The following is a 25,283-nucleotide window of genomic DNA, read 5'->3' on the forward strand; positions in this document are numbered from 1 at the left end:
AGGTTTGTGTGTGAAGTTGTGTGTGTGGTGTTGTGTGTGAGGGGTGTGTGTGGGGTGGTGTGGGGGGTGTTGTGTGTGTGGGGGGAGTGTGTGAGGGGTTGTGTGTGGTGTTGTGGTTGTATGTATGTGTGGGGTTGTGTCTGTGTGGGGGTATGTGTGTGGGGGGTTGTGTGTATGTGGGATCGTTGTGTGTGGGGGGTGTTGTGTTGTGTGTGTGTGGGGCGGTTGTGTGGGGGGATTGTCTGTGGGGTGTTGTGTGTGGGGGTTGTGTGTATGGGGTTGTCTGGTTTTGTGGTTGTGTGTGTGGTTGTGTGGAGTTGAGTGTGTGTGGGTATGTGTGTGGGGTTATGTGTGGGTGTTGTGTGTGTGGGGGTTGTGTGTGTGTGGGGTTGTGTGTATGGGGTTGTGTGGTTTTGTGGTTGTGTGTGTGGTTGTGTGGAGTTGTGTGTGTGTGGGTATGTGTGTGGGGTTATGTGTGTGGGGTTTTGTGTGGGGAGTTGTGTGTTTGGGGGAGTTGTGTGCGTGTGTGGGGTTGTGTGTGGGGTTGTGAGTGTGGGGTTGTGTGTATGGGGGTTTGTGTGTGTGTGTAGTGTTGTGGTTGTGTGTGGGGGTTGTGTGTGTGGGTGTGGTTGTTTGTGTTGTTGTGTATGTGTGTGGGGGGTTTGTGTGTGCGGGGGTTGTGTGTGTGTGTGGGGTTGTGTGTTTGGGCAGGGTTGTGTGTGTGGTGTTGTGGTTGTGTCTGGGGGGTTGTGGTTGTGTGTGTGTGGGGGGTTTGTGTGTGTGTGTGGCATTGTGGTTGTGTGTGGGGGGGTTGTGGTTGTGTGTGTGTGGGGGGTTTGTGTGGGGTTGTGGGGTTGTGTGTGGGGTTGTGTTTGGGGAGTGTGTGTGGAGGGGGGATTGTGTGTGGGGGTTGTTGGGTTTGGTTGTGTGTGGGTGTGGGTGTGTGTGGCGGGGTATGTGTGTGGGGGCTGTCTGTGTGTAGGGTTGTGTGTAAAGTTGTGTGTGTGGTGTTGTGTGTGAGGGGTGTGTGTGGGGTGGTGTGGGGGGTGTTGTGTGTGTGGGGGGGAGTGTGTGAGGGGTTGTGTGTGGTGTTGTGGTTGTATGTATGTGTGGGGTTGTGTCTGTGTGGGGGTATGTGTGTGGGGGTTGTGTGTATGTGGGAGCGTTGTGTGTGGGGGGTGTTGTGTGTGTGGGGCGGTGGTGTGGGGGGATTGTCTGTGGGGTGTTGTGTGTGGGGGTTGTGTGTATGGGGTTGTCTGGTTTTGTGGTTGTGTGTGTGGTTGTGTGGAGTTGTGTGTGTGTGGGTATGTGTGTGGGGTTATGTGTGTGGGGGTTGTGTGTGTGGGGGTTGTGTGTGTGTGGGGTTGTGTGTATGGGGTTGTGTTGGACTTGGCCCTTCTGGAAGGTTCACCCCTGAACTTTTTGCCTAGTGATTTCTGGTCTTTGCGCACTTTGACACTGTGGCGCAGTGTAAAGTGCGTCCTCTCCCTGAGTGCGTGTGTGAGATTGGCCTGCTCTCCCATAGGAGTGCATGGGGAATGTCTGTGTCCCTGGTAGTTCCTGATGCGTGAGGCGTGCATGCTCAAGTTTGGTATGTGCGAACTCGTGAGAGTGAATGCTGCGCAATGGTATGTGCGGCGTGTATGTATCTTGTGCGGAAGCGCCACATCTAGACATGACTGTGTATGTGCTGTGAAGGTGCTGGCGTGTGATTGGCTGGAGCTGGCTGGGATGCCAGGCTCCAGGAAGTCTGTGTGGGTCTGCCCCAGTGGTGAATGGAGAGATTAGCTTGCTGATGTGAGGGAGGGGCTGCGCCTGTGTCCTGAATGAGGCTGGGTTTCCCCCACACAATGCTGGCTCCGCCCCCTGTGGTGCGACTGATGACCCTAGCCTGCCTGATGAATGAAAGGGGTGGTTGAGTCATCAACAGTGCTCACAGACCAGCTGCGACTGGTTATGCCCCCACCCTGCACCTACAGACAAAGGAAAAGGTGTATAAAAGAGGGGCTGTGACCCCATGAAAATGTTCTTGTTTCTGACTTGGATCTACCAGGGGCATGCTGCTGCTTGGGCCCAGGGGAAGGCTTGCCTCCGCTGGGCCCTGCCCAACCCCTGGCTTGCTGATGGACCCCTGGAAGGACTTTTGCTGGACTGTGGAATGCCCTAAAGCGCCTGGGAGTGCTGGATTGTCTACTAAGCGCTTGGGAGCGCTTCCTTTCTGCCACAGCGCGCTGAGAGCGCTTTGTTTGCCAAGCCGGTGCCCACCCGGCATTTGTGGAGTACTGCTGCGCTCTGTATTTATTTTACGAGTGCCCACCTCGCTTTATTGCTATTTTAAAGCCGGTGCCCACCCGGCATTTGCCCGCTGTAATTGCCGATTTTGAAGCCCCTGGCCCACCTCGCCAGGGACCTGGCCGCTATTGTTTAGGTGGCCCCCATAGCGAGAGCCCACCTCGCTTAATAGTTAAAATTGCCCCCGGATTGCCACTACAAAAAGGAGCTTCCCTCGGGTGGCCGCTCTGCCTACGGCGACCCGGAAGTCCCGCCTCCAGTCTCCCAGGGCCGCGCTGCTATTGGCTGCAGCCGCGACCCGGAAGACAGGCACAAGACGCCCGGACGAGGGCAGGACCGGCGAGTCTCCCTTCTGCTTCCCCCGGTCTGGGGAAGCCTAGGAGCACCTCGAGAGCAGCCCCAGCAGAGGAGCCGAGCCACCGCGAGACACCCGGTGAGTGAGGCAGAAGGAAAGGGAGGGGCGCCGGGACACATTGTCGGTGTCCGCCCCCCCCTTCCCAGTAGCGCGAGCTCGCGCTAGTTTTCAGAGTGAGGCCACGAGGGCTTCAAGAGGGCATTACCGACGTCTCGAGTCCCCCAGAGGGGGGGACTCCAAACCAGGGTGCACACGTGTTCGCGGGTTCCCCGTGAGGGGCCCCCACAACCCCAGAAAGCCGCGCCTGGGTAGTTAGAGCCCGAGAGGCTCTTGGGAGCATTTGCCCTTGCTCCGAGTCCCCCGAGAGGGACTCCACCGGCCTCCACATTTGTTCCGAGTCCACAGAGGACTCCAACGACCGGCTGCACCTTTGCTTCGAGAGCCCAGGGAAGGCTCGAGGTGCCAGTTCTTTGCAGAGCCCAGCGAGGCTCTTGAGGGGCATTGTGTATTCTGAGCCAGAGAGGCTCAAGGGGCGCATCTTTCTTTCAGGGCCCTGGTAGAGGCTCTCAAGTGCCCCAATTGTTGAGAGCCCTGCGAGGCTCCCAGCCCCCATTTATTTTAGAGCCCTGAGAGGCTCCCTCCTTGCCCACATTGTTTTGGCCAGAGCCTGCGAGGCTCCAGCGGTGGCCCAACCTTCACCCAGTTGCCCAGCACTTTGTGGGCAGCTGCCACGTTTAGGACCCTGACTTTGGACACAGGGCGTCCTAGCCCTAGAGAGGCCAGTTGGCCTAGGTACTGCCACAGGTGGTGGCTAATGTGATTTTTGCACTATTGTGTTGTCCTGCACCGCTGAATGTGTTGTTGATGCATCATGTGCCTTGCTCCTTACACCGCTGAACGTGTGTTGATGCGTCACGTGTTCCTTACACCGCTGAATGTGTTGTTGATACATCATGTGTTTTGTCCCCAGGTCTATACCCCTAAATGTATGGTGATATTTAGTTGGTTGTTCTTGCTAGTACAGGTGGTGCTAGTGAGGTCCTGGTCCCCTGTGTGACCTGTTCCTAAGGTGGTTAGGATTGCGTAGGGAGCACTTACCTGATTACCAGTAGTTACTTGTTTTGTGCTACAGTGCTTGTCTGTTATGTTCTAAGTGATATTCCAAGGGCTTGATACTGAGCTCGCCCCCTGACCAGAGTCCCAGGACCAGTGGACTCTATTGTGCCTGCCCTGACAAATTGCTGGGACTTGTCTGATCTCTCTTGGGCCTCTGGGGCCTCGCTGAAACGTGCCTCGCTCATTCCCCTCGGCAGCTCGTGCACGGCAGCCCGTCCAAGCCTCGAGCAGCGCCGCTCTACCCTGAGCCGCGCCGCTTCGCTGGGCCGCCCGCATCCTGCCTCCCCCTCCTCTTCTGAGCCGCACACATTGGTCGCCCCTGAGAAACGCTTGTACCTTGCCGGTGGCCCGCTCAAGCCTCGAGCCGCACCACTCTCCCCTGAGTCGTGCCGCTTCGCTGGGCCGCCCGCTCAAGTTTACTAAGGAGGTCACTCGCATTATCCCTGCAACCAGGTCGGGAGGTACTGTCCGTTAGGCTCTATGTTTAAGTTCTAGGCCTACAAGTATTGTATTCTAAGTTCTAAAAGTGCTGATTCCTGACAGTGGTCAAGGTGGCCCTGTCTTGTACATATCCCTTGTAAATTCTGCCCGTGCCTGTTGGCACATTGTAAAGTGTGTGTTTTATCTAATGTGTTTTGGTAATACAAAGGCTTTTTTTATATATAACCTTGTGTGGAATTTCCTTTGTGGTGGGCCTTGGGTGTTGTTGCTGGGGTGCGTGCGCAAATACTTAACTCATATCGCCTCCAAGTTTAGCCTTGCTGCTCGCGCCACGTTACCTAGAGGGTGAGTAGGGGTTATCTTGGCGTGTAACTCCCTTGCCCTGACTTAGGAGTGGTGGTCTCTGACTGACTTTGGCGAAAGCCCTGGCCGGCCAGGGATCCCATTTCTAACATTGGACGCAGCGGTGAGGATGAGGATTTGTGTTTGCGTTGTACCATAGTGGCAACTGGCCACACTACAAAGCTCTGCATTTTAGATAAATCACATTTTGGGGATTATTGTATGGAGTTTGCTAAAAATGTCATTTCTGTGGAAATGTGTTTTTTGTGCACTTTGAGTTAGGTGTCCCTAGCTCGGGAGGGTAGATCATCCCCCTAAGTGCAGTGTGTTTTCTGGATTCACCAGGAGGGTGGGATCCAGTGGTGGCAGCATAAATATGTTCAGTGCATGTGTCCCCCGTCCCTGCCCTGGAGTAATGGTACCTGTGTCACGTGTGGTCAGGTTGAGAAATCAGGGGTGGTAGAAACTGCCTTACCAGTCTGGGGAGGGGTGTGTGTGGATGAATGGTGTGTGACACTGGACGTGTGTGTGAGTTCTCTGGATGGGGAGCTTGGTGAATGCTTGTGTACTCTTGTTTTGCTCAGATACCTAAGTTCTGTGTGTTAAACTTTTCCCAAGAACGTCTGCAGACAGTGGAGCCTGCTTTTGATTTCTGTGGTCTATTTAGAGACAGATGTTTGGAGTTGGTAATGTTCTGGGAGGAGAGAGGCATAGGGGATGGAGTGATTCCAAAAGGAGTGGCTGAGGTGTCTTCCAGCCCAGTGTGGTGGAAGAGGTTAAGTGTAGCCCAGCTAGGTCTTGGTGGAGGGGCTCACGTCCTGTCTCAAGAGGAGAAGGAGTGGGTGGGACTGCATGTCTCCAGGTGCCCGAAACCCAGTGTCAGGGCCTGGAATGTTTCTGAAGGGAACGTCAGGTCGGGGGCCTAGGCTGTACCAATAGGTCATTTGAGGAAGATCTCCCAGAGTGTTTGAAGAAGGTAGAACATGAGTGAACAGGATTTCATGGGTGGGCCTGAAGCTCATGGGAGTTTCCCCTACCCCTGTGCTATTGTGTTAATTGTTGGGGAGTGACCCTAAGGAAGGTTCTGGTCTTCCAGCCCAGTGTGGTGGAAGTGGCTCAGAGGAGCACAAGCCTGGTCTTCGTAGTCTGGGTATTTTTTTTCTTAGGAACACCAGGTGAGGGAGCCTAGCATGTCCGTATGGAGCGTCCTTCTAGGGAGATCTCCCAGTGTGGAGAGAACGTGGAGCGCCTGTAAGCAGGGCTCTAGTAGTTCTGTTATCTGACAGTACCGCTCCAGTTGGGAGGGTGCAGAAGTCCAGATGTAGGGGTGCGAGGGGGATAGGTTCCCCAGTGGAGTAACCAGTGGGTCAGGGGCCAACCAGAAGGGTTGTGTCGCCAAGGAGTGACCAGGGTGATGCCACTTCTGTCCTGAGTGTCAGGCAGACTTGTACACGACACATTAGTCATGTGTCACCCTCAAGGATGTCCTGGTGCGCCAGGCATCTGACCAAAGGGGTACGTCGCTCGGTTGGTGAGCCAGTAGCCGGTGTGTCCGGATCTGGACGTAAGGGCAACTGTATGTAGTGTCCTGAAGGAACTCCTGCCTGAAGAGAAGGAACCGGGTAAGCTGTATGGGGGATTGACCTGCAGTGGTTGCCTTGCTGCTGAAGGAGTAGTGAATTCGAATCCCAGAGGGTAGACCAGTTAAGGGAGCTGTGACTCTGTCATGACCAGCCTGGTGTCCTGTAGGCACCGCACTGAGCCGCGTCTGCCTTCGGCCGCGCAGCCTATGCCGCTCGCTGTCCCCGTCTCGACGCAGTCCGTGAGCCGCCGCCTGCGCCGCATCTGGCAACCCGCAAAGTGCAACGCCTCACTACACCGATCTTGTGCTGGTCTGACCATGGTCACTGCTGCTGAGGGAGTAAAGGTCCCGAACTGGTGGGAGAGTTGTGTTCTGGAGGGTGCTTCAGAAGTAGAGGTAGGGTGGGGCATTCTTGCCCGTGACCTCTGGTCAGCCTGAGGGTGTGGACCCTAGGTTGAAAGATCAGTGGTAGTTTGGAACTACACTGAGAAAGGGAGTGGAGAATGGCTATTGTAGGCCAGGGGTTACCACCCCCCACTCTGTGGATTGGTAGGGACCAGTGTTATCTGGGTGGCCTAGGGCCTGGTCCTAGCCGTGGACAACTAAGGAGTACCAGTGGGGTAGCCTAGTTGGGCCTGTTTTTTTTAAGTATGTGCTTGTCTTATGGATCAACGTGGCGTAGAACCGGAGGGTGTCCCTGCAGTGCGGGCCCGCGTCCGTGTTTTATCGCCCCAAGCAGGGAAGTCCATCACGGTGGTGATTGTTCTCCCCTGCGTTTTGGCTGATAGGGGGTTGTGTTGGACTTGGCCCTTCTGGCAGGTTCACCCCTGAACTTTTTGCCTAGTGATTTCTGGTCTTTGCACACTTTTGACACTGTGGCGCAGTGTAAAGTGCGTCCTCTCCCTGAGTGCGTGTGTGAGATTGGCCTGCTCTCCCATAGGAATGCATGGGGAATGTCTGTGTCCCTGGTAGTTCCTGATGAGTGAGGCGTGCATGCTCAAGTTTGGTATGTGCGAACTCGTGAGAGTGAATGTTGCCAATGGTATGTGCGGCGTGTATGTGTCTTGTGCGGAAGCGCCACTTCTAGACATGACTGTGTATGTGCTGTGAAGGTGCTGGCGTGTGATTGGCTGAAGCTGGCTGGGATGCCAGGCTCCAGGAAGTCTGTGTGGGTCTGCCCCGGTGGTGAATGGAGAGATTAGCATGCTGATGTGAGGGAGGGGCTGCGCCTGTGTCCTGAATGAGGCTGGGTTTCCCCCACACAATGCTGGCTCCGCCCCCTGTGGTGCGACTGATGACCCTAGCCTGCCTGATGAATGAAAGGGGTGGTTGAGTCATCAACAGTGCTCACAGACCAGCTGCGACTGGTTATGCCCCCACCCTGCACCTAAAGACAAAGGAAAAGGTGTATAAAAGAGGGGCTGTGACCCCATGAAAATGTTCTTGTTTCTGACTTGGATCTACTAGGGGCATGCTGCTGCTTGGGCCCAGGGGAAGGCTTGCCTCCCCTGGGCCCTGCCCAACCCCTGGCTTGCTGATGGACCCCTGGAAGGACTTTTGCTGGACTGTGGAATGCCCTAAAGCACCTGGGAGTGCTGGATTGTCTACTAAGCGCTTGGGAGCGCTTCCTTTCTGCCACAGCGCGCTGAGAGCGCTTTGTTTGCCAAGCCGGTGCCCACCCGGCATTTGTGGAGTACTGCTGCGCTCGGTATTTATTTTACGAGTGCCCACTTCGCTTTATTGCTATTTTAAAGCCGGTGCCCACCCGGCATTTGCCCGCTGTAATTGCCGATTTTGAAGCCCCTGGCGAGTGCCCACCTCGCCAGGGACCTGCCCGCTATTGTTTAGGTGGCCCCCATAGCGAGAGCCCACCTCGCTTAATAGTTAAAATTGCCCCCGGATTGCCACTACAAAAAGGAGCTTCCCTCGGGCGGCCGCTCTGCCTACGGCGACCCGGAAGTCCCGCCTCCAGTCTCCCAGGGCCGCGCTGCTATTGGCTGCAGCCGCGACCCGGAAGACAGGCACAAGACGCCCGGACGAGGGCAGGACCGGCGAGTCTCCCTTCTGCTTCCCCCGGTCTGGGGAAGCCTAGGAGCACCTCGAGAGCAGCCCCAGCAGAGGAGCCGAGCCGCCGCAAGACACCCGGTGAGTGAGTCAGAAGGAAAGGGAGGGGCGCCGGGACACATTGTCGGTGTCCGCCCCCCCCCTTCCCAGTAGCGCGAGCTCGCACTAGTTTTCAGAGTGAAGCCACGAGGGCTTCAAGAGGGCATTACCGATGTCTCGAGTCCCCCAGAGGGGGGGACTCCAAACCAGGGTGCACACGTGTTCGCGGGTTCCCCGTGAGGGGCCCCCACAACCCCAGAAAGCCGCGCCTGGGTAGTTAGAGCCCGAGAGGCTCTTGGGAGCATTTGCCCTTGCTCCGAGTCCCCCGAGAGGGACTCCACCGGCCTCCACATTTGTTCCGAGTCCACAGAGGACTCCAACGACCGGCTGCACCTTTGCTTCGAGAGCCCAGGGAAGGCTTGAGGTGCCAGTTCTTTGCAGAGCCCAGCGAGGCTCTTGAGGGGCATTGTGTATTCTGAGCCAGAGAGGCTCAAGGGGCGCATCTTTCTTTCAGGGCCCTGGTAGAGCCTCTCAAGTGCCCCAATTGTTGAGAGCCCTGCGAGGCTCCCATCCCCCATTTATTTTAGAGCCCTGAGAGGCTCCCTCCTTGCCCACATTGTTTTGGCCAGAGCCTGCGAGGCTCCAGCGGTGGCCCAACCTTCACCCAGTTGCCCAGCACTTTGTGGGCAGCTGCCACGTTTAGGACCCTGACTTTGGACACAGGGCGTCCTAGCCCTAGAGAGGCCAGGTGGCCTAGGGACTGCCACAGGTGGTGGCTAATGTGATTTTTGCGCTATTGTGTTGTCCTGCACCGCTGAATGTGTTGTTGATGCATCATGTGCCTTGCTCCTTACACCGCTGAACGTGTGTTGATGCGTCATGTGTTCCTTACACCGCTGAATGTGTTGTTGATACATCATGTGTTTTGTCCCCAGGTCTATACCCCTAAATGTATGGTGATATTTAGTTGGTTGTTCTTGCTAGTACAGGTGGTGCTAGTGAGGTCCTGGTCCCCTGCGTGACCTGTTCCTAAGGTGGTTAGGATTGCGTAGGGAGTACTTACCTGATTACCAGTAGTTACTTGTTTTGTGCTACAGTGATTGTCTGTTATGTTCTAAGTGATATTCCAAGGGCTTGATACTGAGCTCGCCCCCTGACCAGAGTCCCAGGACCAGTGGACTCTATTGTGCCTGCCCTGATAAATTGCTGGGACTTGTCTGATCTCTCTTGGGCCCCTGGGGCCTCGCTGAAACGTGCCTCGCTCATTCCCCTCAGCAGCTTGTGCACGGCAGCCCGTCCAAGCCTCGAGCAGCGCCGCTCTACCCTGAGCCGCGCCGCTTCGCTGGGCCGCCCGCATCCTGCCTCCCCCTCCTCTTCTGAGCCGCACACATTGGTCGCCCCAGAGAAACGCTTGTACCTTGCCGGTGGCCCGCTCAAGCCTCGAGCCGCACCACTCTCCCCTGAGTCGTGCCGCTTCGCTGGGCCGCCCGCTCAAGTTTACTAAGGAGGTCACTTGCATTATCCCTGCAACCAGGTCGGGAGGTACTGTCCGTTAGGCTCTATGTTTAAGTTCTAGGCCTACAAGTATTGTATTCTAAGTTCTAAAAGTGCTGATTCCTGACAGTGGTCAAGGTGGCCCTGTCTTGTACATATCCCTTGTAAATTCTGCCCGTGCCTGTTTGCACATTGTAAAGTGTGTGTTTTATCTAATGTGTTTTGGTAATACAAAGGCTATTTTCATATATAACCTTGTGTGGAGTTTCCTTTGTGGTGGGCCTTGGGTGTTGTTGCTGGGGTGCGTGCGCAAATACTTAACTCATATTGCCTCCAAGTTTAGCCTTGCTGCTCGCGCCACGTTACCTAGAGGGTGAGTACGGGTTATCTTGGCGTGTAACTCCCTTGCCCTGACTTAGGAGTGATGGTCTCTGACTGACTTTGGCGAAAGCCCTGGCCGGCCAGGGATCCCATTTCTAACAGGTTGTGTGTTTGGGGGAGTTGTGTGTGTTTGTGTGGTTGTGTGTGTGGTTGTGTGTGGGGTTGTGTGGTTGTGTGTGTGGTTGTGTGTGTGTGGGGGGTTATGGGAGTGGGTTGGGGGGCTGCGTGTGGGGTTGTGTGTGTGGGGTTGAGTGTGTGTGGTTGTGTGTGTGGTTGTGTGTGTGGTTGTGTGGTTATGTGTGTGGTTGTGTTGGGGGGTTGTGTGTGTGGGGTTGTGTGTGGTAGTGGTTGTTTGTGGGGTTGTGTTTGAGGTTGTGTGCATGGGGTTGTGTGTTTGGGGGGGTTGTGTGTTAGGTTGTGTGTTGGGGTTGTGTGTGTGGGGTTGTGTGTGGGGGGGGTTGTGTGTGGGGGGTTGTGTGTGTGAGTGTGGGGTGTTGATTGTGTAGGGGGTTGTGTGTGTGTGGGGGGGGTCATGTGTGTTTATGGGGGTTGTGTGTTTGTATGGGGGTTGTGTGTGTGAGTGTGTGGGGTTCTGTGAGTATGTGGGGGTGTGTGTGTGGGGGGTGGTGTGTGTGGAGTTGTGTGTGTGGGGGGTTGTGTGTGTATGGGGGTTGTGTGTGTGTGGGGTTGTGTGGGTGTGTGCAGTTGTGTGTGGGGGGTTGTGTGTGTGCGGTTGTGTGTGTGGGGTTGTGTGTGGGGGTTATGTGTGGGGTTGTGTGTGTGTGTGAGGTTGTGTGTGTGGTTGTGTGTGAGTGTGTGTGGTTGTGTGTGGGGGGTTGTGTGTGAGTGTGTGTGGTTGTGTGTGGGGGGTTGTGTGTGTGGGGGGCTTGTGCGGGGTTGTGTGTATGGGGCTGTGTGTGTGGGGGGGTTGTGTGTGTGGGGGGTTGTGTGAGTACGGAGGTTGTGGGTGTGCATGTGGGGTTGTGTGTGTGTAGGGCTACGTGTGTGTGTGGTTGTGTGTTTGTGTGAGGTTGTGGGGTTGTGTGGTTGTGTGTGTGGTTGTTTGTTTGTGGGAGTTATGTGTGTGTGGTGGGTTGTGTGTGTGGGGTTGTGTGTGGGGGGTTGTGTGTGTGTGGTTAAGGGGTTTGTGTGTGTGGGGTTGTATGCGTGGGGGGTTGCGTGTGTGGGGGTTTGTGTGTGTGGGGGTTGTGTGTGAGGTTGTGTGTGTGTGGGGTTGTGTGTGTGGGGTGTGTGTGTGGGATTGTGTGTGTGGGGTTGTGTGTGGGGTTGTGTGTGGGGGGTTGTGTGTGTGGGGTAACAGAATGGGATGGGAGGTGAGGTGGTGAATGGGATGGAAGGGAAGGGGGAGTGACAGAAGTGGAGATGATTAAAGAGGTAAAGAATAAATTAATGGAAATGAAGAGGCAGGGGAACATGGAGGGAGAGGGGTAGTGGGATGGTGGGGTAAAGGGAAAGAAGAGATGGGTTAGGGAAGGGTGGGGGAAGGGAGTTGAAAGGAAAAGAAGAATCTGGGGAAGAAGGCAGAGAAGAGAAAGGAGGAGAAACGCAGGGAAAGGAAGGGAGAAGGGAGGGGAGAGGGTAAATGAGAGAGTGGGAGGTGAGGGGAAGGGTGGTGAGGGGAAGGGTAGGTATGGAAGAAGGGATGGGTGAGGGGAAAGGGGAGGGACTGGTGAAGAGGGAGGTGAAGGAAGGAAGAATAAGGAAGAAAGGATGGGTAAGTGGAAGGGGAGCAGAAATGGAGCAGGGGCGATGGGAACAGATTGGAAGGGAAAGAGGCTGTGAATGATAGGGAATGGGGAGGAAGAGAAGGGAAGGGGTGGGGTGGAGATGGAAAAGAAGATAAGAGAGTGCAGGATGGGACTGGAATGGGTTGAATGGGAAGGGGAGGGGAGTGGCAGAAGGGGAGAGGATTAAAGAGTGATTGAGAAAAAGGGAACTTAAAAGAAAGGGGGAAAAGGGGATAGGCGAGGAGAGATAGGGATGTAAGGCAGAGAAGGAAAAACGGGAAAGAGAAAGGAAGAGTAAAGGGAAGGTTCAAGCCAGTATCAAGTCAGTATCAAGCCAGTATCAAGTCAGTATCAAGCCAGTATCAAGTCAGTTTAAAGTTTGGATTCAAGTTCGGTTTCAAGTTCGTTTTTCATTTGGTTTCTATACTCACCTTGTCCCTTTCACCCAGCCCCGGCCAGTTCTTTTGGAGCCTGTGAGGCCCCGGCCCCTTCGGCCTCTCGGGGGCCTCTGCTCTGCCGCCAGCAGTGGTCCTCTCCGTCCGGTGCATGAGTGCAATGCCGCGGCTGCCTGGTTACCAGCCTTGTATACCACGGACACGTCATAATAGAGACCTTCAACCTGTCATCATGCATCACCGCCTTATGGGCGATGACAGGTGTGGCAGTGTAAGGGGGGGAGGGGGAGCAGGCGAGGCACGGTTTTAATTCAATTACCTAAAAAAAAAGCAAAAATCTATTTAGTCACAAAAGGATCCTGCGATGAACCTCAAAGACGATCTAATCCTGCGAGACCTTCTGCCCCCTCAGTAGCCTCTCCTTGTCTCTGCTCCGGCGGAGGCCTCCCCTCTGCACTTAGCCTGGACCTCGTGACATCACAGGGGAGGGCCTGGCTGGCACGTCACTGGTGTTTCATTCACAGGATTCTGCAGCGGGTGCTAGAGTGGACCTCGTGATATCACAATGGAGGGCCTGGTATGTCACAGGTGTTCCATCTACAGGATTCTGTAGCTGGTGCTAGTGTGGACCTCGAGACATCACAGCGGAGTGCCTGGCACGTCACAGGTGTTCCATTCACAGGATTCCCCTGCTGGTGCTAGCCTGGACCTCGTGACATCACAATGGAGGGCCTGCTACTCACAGGTGTTCCATCCACGGGATTCTGCTGCTGGGGCTGCTGGGAAGGCGGGGCCCTAAGGCTGTCACAACTTGCACACACACACACATCCATACAAGCACGTGCGAAGACACTCACACAGGGGGGTCATACCCTACAATTTATTATGAACTTTAGCAAGAGAGCCCAATTAGGGCCACTCTTTATTGGTCACAGTGAGATAACTTCGAACCAATAACACCCGGGAGCAGTTGTTGCGTCTCTTCTGATAGATGGGTCTCCCCACGGAGACGGTATACCATTCACAGTAGGAGCTCTCATTCATCACCAGGCTCGTAATGGGGTCTCACTTGTGTGAATTTCTAGGACAATCTTTACTGTGTGTTGCTCCGGCGTGCGGTGCTTCTACATTCCCTGTGAGTCTTAGTCATAGCTGCCAAGTTTCCGAGGTCATTGTGTGATGTGCTGCTCCAGTCCAGGTTTTTTCCTCTGAATTATGGGACTTGTAGTCCTGTTTTATAATGAAATAAACAAGACTACAAGTCCCAGAATTCCAGGAAAAAACGTGGACTGGAGCAGCACAACAGGGATGGACCCGGAAAACTTGGCAGGCCTGCGAGAAACCTGTGCTCAGGTCAGTTGAGCAACAAGACCCAACCTTTGGGGGTGGGGGGGGGGGCAGGGAAGGGGGACTAACACTTCCAGCAAGTGGTCTGGGCCAAGAATTTCAGGCAATGCGGGCGGAGCCATCTTTATAGCCAATATGAGGGAAAGAAGTGACACATTTTGTAGTTTTGACACATTGGACAAACCCAATCTGATTATGATTGAAAGATTCCATGGTTACCCTTATATTTCTCACTAGAGTTGTGGGGGGGGCTAGCTACTAAGGCCAAAGTGTTCATAGCAGTGTTTGATCCTTTTGCCGCACATGAATATTTTGATTTATGACATGTTAATTTATTGTTAGAAATGGGGTTCTCTAATTGGCAGAGGTAGGTACCTTTGTTCAAATTGGGACCGTTGCTTCTAGTCAGGGTAAGGGGGATACACACTCTAGATAACCCCTGCTCACCCCCTGGGTAGCTTGGCACGAGCAGACAGACTTATCCCGAAGGCAAGAGTTTTCAGCATTGATGAATTCTTTCATGGCTAGGAAGGTTAAAGGTGATGAATTGTAGTTGCTGTTGCTTTAATGTTTTGTTATCTGGTGAACTGAGCTGTGCTGCTAGAATTGTGGTTGAGCAGTGGGAAGGCCAGGTGGAAGACTGACTCAGGTGAGTGGGAATTATTTCAGGTATGTCCTGCAGACCGCAAGGGTCAGTGGTGTGAAGGCCTTTTTAGTGTGTTGCCAAGGGATCAAGCTGTCCTTAGGTACTACCACTTCAGGTATTGCGGTTGGCTGATTCTGTCTGTTCTGAACTCGTGTAGAGGGGCTGTTGCTTGTGACTTACAGGCCCCTCATCAGGTTTACAGGCTACTCAGCAGCTCTCCACATTGTTTACCGTTTACAGGCTGCAGAGCGGCTATTACCGCATGTGTGCATGGAAATATTGTTTGTTTAGGCCAGTGACTATACATTAAGACACACATGTGCACTTGTTTAGAATCCACAAAACATCAGATTTACACCTACAGAGTAGAAAGACCATATGGGAAGTGATATTAATTTAGGAAAACATAATATTGCCTGAACATGCTATTGGGACTGGAATGTCCCCTGTGAGGTATGTCAGGTTACCCTATCCTGAAAACTAGATTGTGAGTAGCTGGTGTCCCAGAGATTATTTAATTTTGGCCCTAGCCTTGTGGTAATCTAGTGCATAGAGGCCTATGCTGTCCCTTGACGTGATGGAGGCCATTGACCTATCCTGTCACCTTGAGGGGCATGTCACGTATGCCCTCATTTTCCTGATAGTGGACTACCAGCCTGCCACAGGTTTAGCATGCAGATCGATGGGGCAGCATACCATGTTTTGTGAATACATAGTCATGATCAGGCCTTTTTATATGTCACTGGAGTGTAGACCCCACCGATGTGAAGTTCAGCCTCAGTGCGCTACTCCTAACCCTTGTGCTAACATTCCAAATATATGCTGTGTGTGTTTATGTTGAGTCTTGTTTGGTACATGCAATATGTACACAAGTGTGCCCATGTAATGGGTGCCTCCATCTGGAAGCCCCGAATCTGCTCCTGTGCACAAGATGGAGGTGAGATTGTTTTCCTAGAGAGTGGAAGTGTTTTGCTGACATTCCTACAGCTGGAGGGAGGAGACGAAGACAACAAAGTTGGGACAGAGGAGACAAGACACCTTCAGAAAGTCACTGAAGCCCTTTTGCTGAGAGGAGCTGCTGATTAGTCTTCCTGTAGCACTGCCACTTGGAAGATGGTGGCGGTGAAGGGTGGGACTGAAATCTCGTTTTCAGTGTGAAAAGGATCTTTTAGGTGAGTCAGCCTTTTATATGTCCCCTGATCACTGCATAGTGTGGTTGTTGATATGCCAGGTATAGAAAGCTCACGCCTCTTTGTGCCTCTGTGGTTACTCCTGGATGGAGACTACCGTACTACCAGGAGCATCACTCTGCTCTGCAGTGATGACTGCTGTGCACCCTGATCTGGTCTCTGTCTTACAGCCAACTTCCCAGATGACAGGGGTTATTCCCTGAAGTCTTGACTTGCTGGAAGAGCTGTATCACTGACCTTAAGTGTCTGGAAGCCAGCCGGCCTACTGAGAGAGAGGGAAATATCCTGCCAACCCTGCAGGAGGTGTTGGAGTAACAGCCAGACCCTAGTGCTGAGGGTCAAACCAAAGGAATCGTGGAGATGGCAAAGACTGAATGATGAGCCCAATAGTATGAGTACAGTCTCTCCAGAAATGAGGTGGCAAATGTAAATTGCGGATTGACTGCTAACCTTGCGGCAGGGCAATAAGAACGAATGCGAGTGTCCTCGCTGGTAAAGTGAAACAACTGTGACCATGGAGATCTTTGCCATCAAAGCTAAGACTTGTGCCAGTGACCATCACCACTGCTGCATTTACAAAGTGCTCACTGTGACTGCTAGCATGGTGCTGTGTCCCTGTCTAAATGGCTACCCATCTGCTGCTCAAGTGACCCAGAAGTGGGTCTAATGCCTGCAGTGTGCTCCCACCACCAGTATCTGCAGTTGTCGAAAGAACTCCAGCCTACCAATCGAACTACCCATCCTGTTAACAGCTTACCAAGATCAACGGCCTCTTCTGCAACCACCACGTCACATCCCAGAAGTGAGAGGGAGGGAAGACACTTGCTGTCAAAAGGACATGTAGACAGTGTTGTGGTGAGACTGTATCAAAGGAGAATGGATATATTTTTTTCTACAGTTTTATATAGCACAAACTTGACCCAAAGCGGGTATCAGAGCGCTTTACATAGCACCAGTTACGTTACATGAGGACACATTCATTTTTTGTTAGGCATGGGGAGATTAAGTGATTTGCCCAGAATCACAGGATGTTCAGCGTCATTGCTGAGACTCAAACCCAGTTCCCAGATTCAAGGTCGACCGCCCTAGCAGTTAGGCCAACATAGCTCAAACATTGCTGAACAAGGGTGTCTCCGTCTGAGCCTTCAATCGTGATACAAAAAACTCTCTAACCTAAGGGGGACAATTCTAGAGTCGCAAGAGGAGGGAGTATTGCTCGTCTCTTTCGGAACATTTGCACTTGTTGGGGGTGGTGCACAGACTTTCCTGAAGCCCTGCTAAGTGGGGGCTTCATAACTGAACCCACGCTGTCATCTGCCTAACTGGGGAGCCGCTGAAGCTGATTGCCGCCACCGCTGGGGACTCCAAGTCCCACGACACTGGGACCCTCACCTGGGATTCATCAAAGACGCTATTTCACAAAGCCTGGGCCAAGGGCGGCCCGTCCATACCCGGAGGAGGCTGGCTCTCCCGCAAACGTCTATTTTCCCCCCAAAATGTACTGTTGTTTGCTATATCTTGCAACCCCTTGTTGCATGTAAGCATCTTAAGCTGTATGACTGGGGCAGTTTGCATTGATCTGATAAGTAAGCTTGCTGCCTTGATTATTCTAATCTGCCTCACTGAAAATGTTAAAATCCACCATTTCATAGCTCTGTTTTCAGCTCTGGTATACGCCCCTTGTCATCTACAAATGGGGAAAAAGGAATGCCACTGAAGGGGATGGGGGAGGGGGGGTTGGTAAAAAAGAAAACCACAAATTTGCAAAAAACATGCTGGAGGCAATTGTGTGCTTGACCGCTATGACAATCTGTTGGTTGAATGTGAGGAGATACTAGCTGCAGCCCCCCGCAGCCTCGCGTCCTCCCCCCCATTAGTTTTCCTCCTCCAGGCAGCGCAAACAAGCAAAAGCAAATCCAGGGGATGTTTAAGAAACATACTCTTCAGGCCAAGGAGCAACATACTGTGGGTAAAGCACACTCACTGTTAACAACCGTACTTGTGCCAACTTAGCACCAAGAGACCTGTTGGTGTATATGCGCTTTATAAATCTACCCTCACATAACCTAACATCACTAGTACACTCCAATTCTGTCTAGCATTTACAGTCTACATTTGAGGATGCTTTACCTTGCAGTAACCGCTTTGCCCCATTGGCCGAGATGACGAACGATTAGGATGTCACTAATAATTTGGTGCGTTCTCCCATGGCACCTGATGTTTCTGTTCCCATCTCCTCTGACCAGGCCTCTTACACTGCTTTTATCTTAGATTTGAAAACTGAGGTAGGGGCTTCTTAAATCCATGATTACATCACTGACCAATTCTTTGAAACAGCTTCTAGCTTTTAGCAACAAGCATGCAGTTATTGGACAAATTGATCTACCCGCCACCATTTTCAGACCATCTGCTGCTGTATCTAGTCGGTGACTCCTGTAAATAAGGGTGCCAATCCCATATCCGATGATGTTCCCACTGCTACTCAAATTCAAATTCAAAAGACTTTATTCGGTTATATTTCATAAATAACCATAAAAGTACATCAAATCACATCGAATGTTACATCATCATAATTAATATTATAAAATCAGTATACACAGTATTTAACATAGGCCGGAATTTAAAATAATGGATTTCATATGATCAATGTCTTACGTAGATAAAAAATACTTTTAAGAAATGCCGAGACAGATGCCAGTGTGAAAATATCATCCAAGAATTGTATAGCTAAAAAAGCTAGGCGGCACTGTCTCATGTTCATATATTTTAAAATAGGCATAATCCATATTTTCCTAGATATAACATAAAATCTACAAAAAAATAAAATATGGATATCCGATTGAGTGGAGACGTTATCACACGGACATTTACAAATTTCCTTTGACTAATCGTTTATAACAGGAAAGCTCAGCAGTCTAAACAGTATCCCAAATCTAAATCTGGTCAACAGGAACCTTTCTTGGTCTTTCTTTTGGAGATTTAGATAAGGCTGAATAACCCTTGGTTTTATTATCATTTGATGGGCGATAACTGTCTTTTTTAGCAGTTCTGTTTGTTCTCTTTGATACTCTAGGAATTTTAGACTTAGCTGTTTCAGTGCTTTCCTAGTGATATTAAACATCGACATAGGGTCTATATAAAATTCCGGATGGTTGATATTATCACAGAATGCCTTAATATAGCACAGCCATTTTATCCTATTCCCACCATCTAATTTCAGTGCATCCCCCAGAATGAGACGATTTAGGTGGCATTTTTCAGTAGTCCATACCCAATGCCATAGAAGGATCGGTTGCACCTTAATTAAGTCTTCCAGATAAGTAATACCGAATTCGGTGTGGCTATTACAACTGGACGTACTCTCTGGGACAGCTAGAAGATATCGCAAGAAACCATTTTCAGTGACGTGTAGGCTACTGACATTAGAATCACCCCAGATTCCTGCCCCATATAATGCCACCGTAACACAACTAGCTTTATATATATATAAAAGCTCTTTAACTGGCTTTTTTTTCCCATCTTTTTGCTGAACGACTTAAGGGCCATTATAGATTTAGAAAATAGTAAATCCCTAGCTTTGATCGCACAGCTCCATTTACCAGTGCAATCGAACAGAATCCCCAAAAATGGGAATGTTGGGGTATGGTCTAGAGGAATCAATCCTATGAACATGTTTTTTTCTTTTGTTTCGCGTTGTCGCCACAGTTCATAGAGAAAGTTTTGGTGCAGTTTACTTGTAGTTCTAATTTGGTCATAAAGGAGCTAAAAGAGGTAATCAAAGTCTGCATGGCTATAGGGGTTCTTGCCATGAGAACAGCGTCGTCTGCATAAATAAGAGCAGGTATACAACAGGCTGAAACAATTGGCATATCAGTGCAATCCTGTAATAGAGTTTCCTCCAAGTTGTTTATATAAATAGAAAATAAAAACGGTGCGAGGACGCACCCTTGCCTCACGACCCTCGCTACGCTGAACTCTCCTGTGCACTCCCCGTTTTTACCGTATCTAACCATTGCACCAGCCCCGTTATACAGTTCTCTCAGAAATTTGATGATATTTTCCTCCACTCCCAACCGGGTTAAAATTATCCATAGTTTGCCATGATTTACATAATCAAAGGCGGATGTCAAATCTAAAAATGTTAAAAACAATCTTCCTCCCTTAGCCTTAGTATATTTCTCTATTAATATTGATTAATTAAGTGCTTGTTCAATGGTACCAACTCCTTTGCGGAAACCATATTGGAGGTCACTAATAATGTTATGTTCTCTGCCCATGAGTGCAGTCTATCTAAAATGACTCTGCCAATGATTTTGATGGTGGAATCAAGCAAGGATATGGGCCGATAGCACGCACAGCTTGCTCTGTCTCCCTTTTTGAAAATAGGAATAATGATCGACTTATACCAAGTACCAATCAATCTTATTGTGCAAGCAGCATTAAAAGTTCTGGTAAGCAATGGTGCCCAGAGGGGTACATTTTTTAAAAAAATGTCCACTGGGACACCATCGGGTCCAGGTGCCTTTCCCCCTAGGCTAGAGTTAATACCCTTAATTACCTCATCCAAGGAAAAGTTGGGTTGCAACCCTTCAGTGCCCTTCCACTTAAACGTGGGTTCTCTCAGTGTAACAGTGGTGAATGATACTGGGCTATAAAATGTTTCAAAAAGCTTGACCCATTCGTCCTCGGTAACAGCTATCGCAATTCGAGCCTTTGTACTGTCTTTAAAAAAATGGAGCATTCACTGCTTTCCAAAAGGCCGTCATATCCTTTAATTCAGAGGTCTCCATTATAGCTGTCCATGCTTCCCTCATCATCAGATCTCTTTGAACTTTAAGTGCAGTTTTGTATTGTTTACGTAGGGCCCTTATCAGGGTCTCGTTTCTGTCATGCCTATGCAAAGCCAATTTTAATTGCTTGTGGGTCTTACTGCATGCTGATTTAAACCAGCCTCTTGTTTTCCTTTGAGTTCTGTTTTCCTTGGCGTTTACCCACAGACCCCTCTTTATACAAGTAGTTATTTCTCTGAATAATGTCTGCATCATCAGATGCCAAATCCAAGCAAACAGAAATACTCGTGTTGCACCCATTAATTAAATTGCTAAGAAACTCCTCGGGGACCACCTTAGTCCATTTTAAACGTATCCGTTCAGCCTGGCAATTTCAGAAGAAACCTCTGCTCTTTTATGCACTATCAATTGTGGGTCGGATAATTCTATCCTGATGGGGAAATGGTCGCTTAGGGGAGATTTTAAGACATTATAACTTGCAATACAATCCCTATAACACGAGGAAATAAGGATAAAGTCAATTGTAGAGAATAAACCTCTACTGTTAAAAGTAGGAGAGAAGGAGGTCTCAGTGCTACATAGTTCGCTCGAGAACCCTAAATCGTTATTAAATGTAAATGTGTTTCGATTTATATAGCGCAACACTTTAACCCAGGGGTCTCAAGGCGCTTGCTTAGGGAACCCGTCCTGGTATTCCCCTGTGAGATGCCCCGGCCAGGTATCCACAAGGTGAAAGCCAGGCATCCCACCGCGAGGGGCCGTAGTGGAGATTAAGCAAGCTATTGCCCAGAGTCGCAGAGTGTGACCCCGTGAGTCAAGTAGGCACCAGAGCAAGAATTGTCGACTCCGTGGAATTTTGAGCCCGAGACCCGCCGAGGCGGGGAATCGAACCCTGGTCCACGGCCGATCTCAGCTTCCGGGTCTGCCGCCTCTAACCACTGAGCCACGCTTCTCCACATTAACATATACACACGCTTCTAAACATGATCTCATTTAAAGCATTCCCCGTTACTGAGTGCTCAAAATGTGACGAGGCGGTATCCCTATCCACCGTTAACCCACAATTTCCTGTTCCTGCTCTATCACATAGGGCACAATTAAAATCGCCGCCCCATATGACAATGAACTGTTTATGAGAACTGTTGTTTATGCTATAAAGTTTCAAGTTCAGGGTTTTAAGCACCACTGGTATATAATACAGGGATGTTATTGTAGAAATTTACTAACAATATACAAACAGTGGTATTAATATGTAGCCCGACAATATGGTAAAAACAGTTATGAAAATACAGCTCCATTTTTTTACATAGAAAGCAATTGGAAATGTACATGCATAATCCCCCCTTTGCTCGGCCATGTGCAGATCCTATGGCTGGGATGAATACAGTTTTAAAACCACTCATATGATATTCTTTCTTAGCCCATGTTTCTTGCAAACATATAACATTGCAGTTATTAGTTAATTTTTGCCAGTTTGGGTTATCTAATTTGGCCTTAAGGCCAGCTATGTTCCAAAATATAATGGACCATTTTTCTCCAGGCGCTCCATTTAAACCTGAATTATGGCACACCGCAATTTCTTTAGGGAATTCAGCGCCCCCCCGCATTTACCTTCCTCACAGTGGTTACATTGGGCTTTTCAGGGGATCCAGGATCAATAAAGGACCTGCTAGGTTCTGCTCTCCCGTGGTCAGGATTATTACTAATATTACCCCCACTTAGAATTTCTTCCCTTGTCAATGCACCATCCAAATTTTCAGGATGGACCATCCCTGGTACAAGATTATCAGGTTCTACTAAAGCATTACAATTAATCATGTACTCACGGGTGAATCCCTAATAAGAAGTAGATAGAATAAGTCATTCGTTTGCGTCTAAGCCAGAGAGGGGTTCAAATAAGTTGTGTAGTGGGATGTTGCAGTACTCATTTGGATTTATGGGGTGATAGTTATTGCCAAACAGAATGGAGTACCTATTTGGGCGTTGGAGTGGAAGAAAAGGGATATAATTGCTATTGTACTGTCTGGGGGCGGTAGAGTGTGGGATATGATATGGAAAATGAGGAGCATCAAAACTGCGCAAAGTTGGAGGGTTTTTTGGGGGCATCATCAGAGCTTCAGGATAAAAATAGCTCAAGTTACGCGATGATACTCCACCCTCACTTCTCCCTGGGAACCAATCACTGATGCACGTGACCACCCTATGATCCCTAAAATTAACTAGCACCACATCCCCTTCAATGTCTTTAGGGCGTAAGCCCACCCAATTACACCGTCTCACCGATACTATATCTCCATTTAGATGTAATGGGAGAGGTCTGTTGTTACGCAGCCAGTGGATAACTTTATTTTTCAGACTAGTATTAGGTTCTATGTTTCCTACTGGCACGACCGGAACTCCTGTTAAAATAATGACATAGTTGGACGATTCTGGGGGTAAGTCTGCTATATTTCTAAAATTAGTTTTTACTCTGGTCGTTTGACTTATCTTTGTTGGAGGGTCGTTTCTGGTAGGAAGGACTTTCAGGGCACCTGGTTTAACCTTCTCTTTGCTTATGTCTTTCGTGGCAGCCGATTTAGTAGAATTTGTGTCAGCAAGCGTGTTATTGGGTACGGATGTGTCCGTTTGTAGCCTGGATGATTTCTGTATAGAATGTTTAGTTTTAGAGCAGGCTTCACTTAGATTGGTTAGTTTAGGGTTTTCAGTTAGATTGGAGGCTGCCAAAATGCAATCCATTTTTTCCCACAGCCTTTTAACTCTCTCTGTGAGTGGGAGTATGAGAGATTTTAGAAGGCATTTAATAGCCTCCATTAGCCCTTTAGTTGGCAAGGCTTCAGAAAGAGAAGTTATTACAGTTGGAGGCCCTATTGATACATCCTTCCCTATTGCCTTGGGTGACTTGTGTATTGGGTCCATAGGGGGTGATGATATACATGAGGTTTTTTCCCCTTTTCTGACCCCACCCTTTCTCCTTCTTTTTTTTGGTGGAGAACGGTGTACTCCTGTGTCCTTCTTAATTTGTAATTTATCTTTGGTTACACTGACCGCTATAGGCGGTTGTGTCTCCAACTATACAACAGCCTCCACTGGAGGATTAGAAACGGGAGAAAATGCGTTTCTGTTGGACTGAGAGACTGCGTCTATGAGTATAGGGGAGTTTAGGTCTATTAGGGAATTTGATGTGACAGGCGGCTCATCAGTGATAGGATCATTAGTGTTTTCCATAGCATGTGACAATGGTGAGCTGTCTTGGAATATTAGCAGGATATTTTCTGTACTAAACAGCTCTGCGTCTGCATCAACAGGCATGATATTATGTAATTGTGTAATCGGTGCTACCTTCTGTTGCGTGATTATTGGCTTATTTTTTTAAAGTTCGATGGAGAAAAGGCGCTCCGCCCGTTTCTCTGCCAATGTGATCTCCTTGTCTATTTCTCTAGTGGCCCTGGCAAAGTATTTATCTAACGGCCCAAGTATAGACACCCCTACACTGGACGGTAAGGAGTTCGGAACACCTGTAGACATACTGGGTTTGCAATACGGATAAAATATAGACAATATTCTAATATGAACCAGTCTTGTACAGGTATGAGGTGAACCCAGTAACTAAGTTGTTAGCTTAACAAAATATGAAATACGTGTGGAGCACAGCTTACTGTCATGTATTCCCAGCTGGGAGATAGAGTCCGGGTCAATAAGCCAGAGGGGGGGCCCAGCCCAGCCTCCTGCAGCCCCTGACAGCCACAGACGGTCCGCCCTTTGCCCGGGCTTCGCCCGGCGCTCCCGCGCAGCGTGGGGGTAGTGCAGTTAAATAGGAAATTAACGGCGACCAAGGGGCGGGGCTACCAGGGGGCGCAGACCAGATGACACAGGTCAGGCAGGGACTCTTGGGAATGCGAGTCCCTGCAGCGCACCACCCCTGATACAATGCGTCCTCTCACCCCAGGCACACACGGCAAGGTCTCTGAGCGGCGATTCACAAGCCGCGTAGCGGCACTCGCGAAGGGGTGTGGCAAGTTGTGAAAACAGAGGCAGAATGCAGCGTCCCAGGTAGAGTCTCCTCAGCGTTTCAAGGTTCCCACTGCTACTCACCATCAGCAAAATTCCCAGTCATGTGCCTTTATGGGCGCTGATTCCATCATGATTATCGGTGTTCCTAAACCAGGCTTCTTCAATGAGTAGCTTGTGAGCTACTTGTAAGTAACTCTCCTGTGTGCAGACCAACCTACTAAATTAGAAATTTTTGGTTGGTTGAATTAGTCGTGTTGACCAAAATTTAAAAGTGTCAATTCAACACAAAAATACTTGTATTTTTAAACCTCATAATTTCGCAAATATATTTAAAGCTGATATTTGAGTGATAAACCAGGTGGCATTGGGTGACGTAGTACTAAAATTAATACCTTGGTGTAGCTACATTGCATCTACAGCTGTTATGTTTTATCCATGTAGAGCAGAGGTCTTCAAACATTTTTACTCTGAGCCCCACCTAAGCAAAATGTTTTGAGGTCAGGCCCCCCTCTAAAACATTAAGGCAAAGATTGGGGGACGGGAGGGACATGGCTGCGTGCAGGGAGCAGGGCTTATGAGATGATTTCAAGAATAGTTTTTCCATAGCTTATGAACCGCACTAAATATGAGACTTATAAAACAGCAAATGCATCAAACAAAAACAGAGATTATCCCAAACAAACTACTCCCCATAATTGGGGTGTTGCGAGCCCCTCACACTCTTTGACCCCAATGCAACTATACCTGTAGCACTAATGATAACTGCAGTCCTGAGTAGCAGGCTATCTCCTCTGCATCTTTTACCTCTTCCCCACCATGATGGATCATCACCTCGGTCCTAATGATTGAAAGGAAAATAAGTTCCAATGCCTCTTTTTAAAGGTAGACAGTCATAACTGAGATGCAGTGGGCCCCTCAAATTCCTGGGCCACAGTCCTGATGCATCTGCTTCCTTAATTATAACCAGCACTGTCTACTTACACACTTGGCAGCAGTACCAGCTTCTCTAATGAATGTCCCTAAAAAAAAAAAAAAAAAATCTTATATTGT

The sequence above is a fragment of the Lissotriton vulgaris genome, chromosome 11 (assembly GCF_964263255.1).
Source record: "Lissotriton vulgaris chromosome 11, aLisVul1.2, whole genome shotgun sequence".
Classification (NCBI taxonomy): Eukaryota; Metazoa; Chordata; class Amphibia; order Caudata; family Salamandridae; genus Lissotriton; species Lissotriton vulgaris.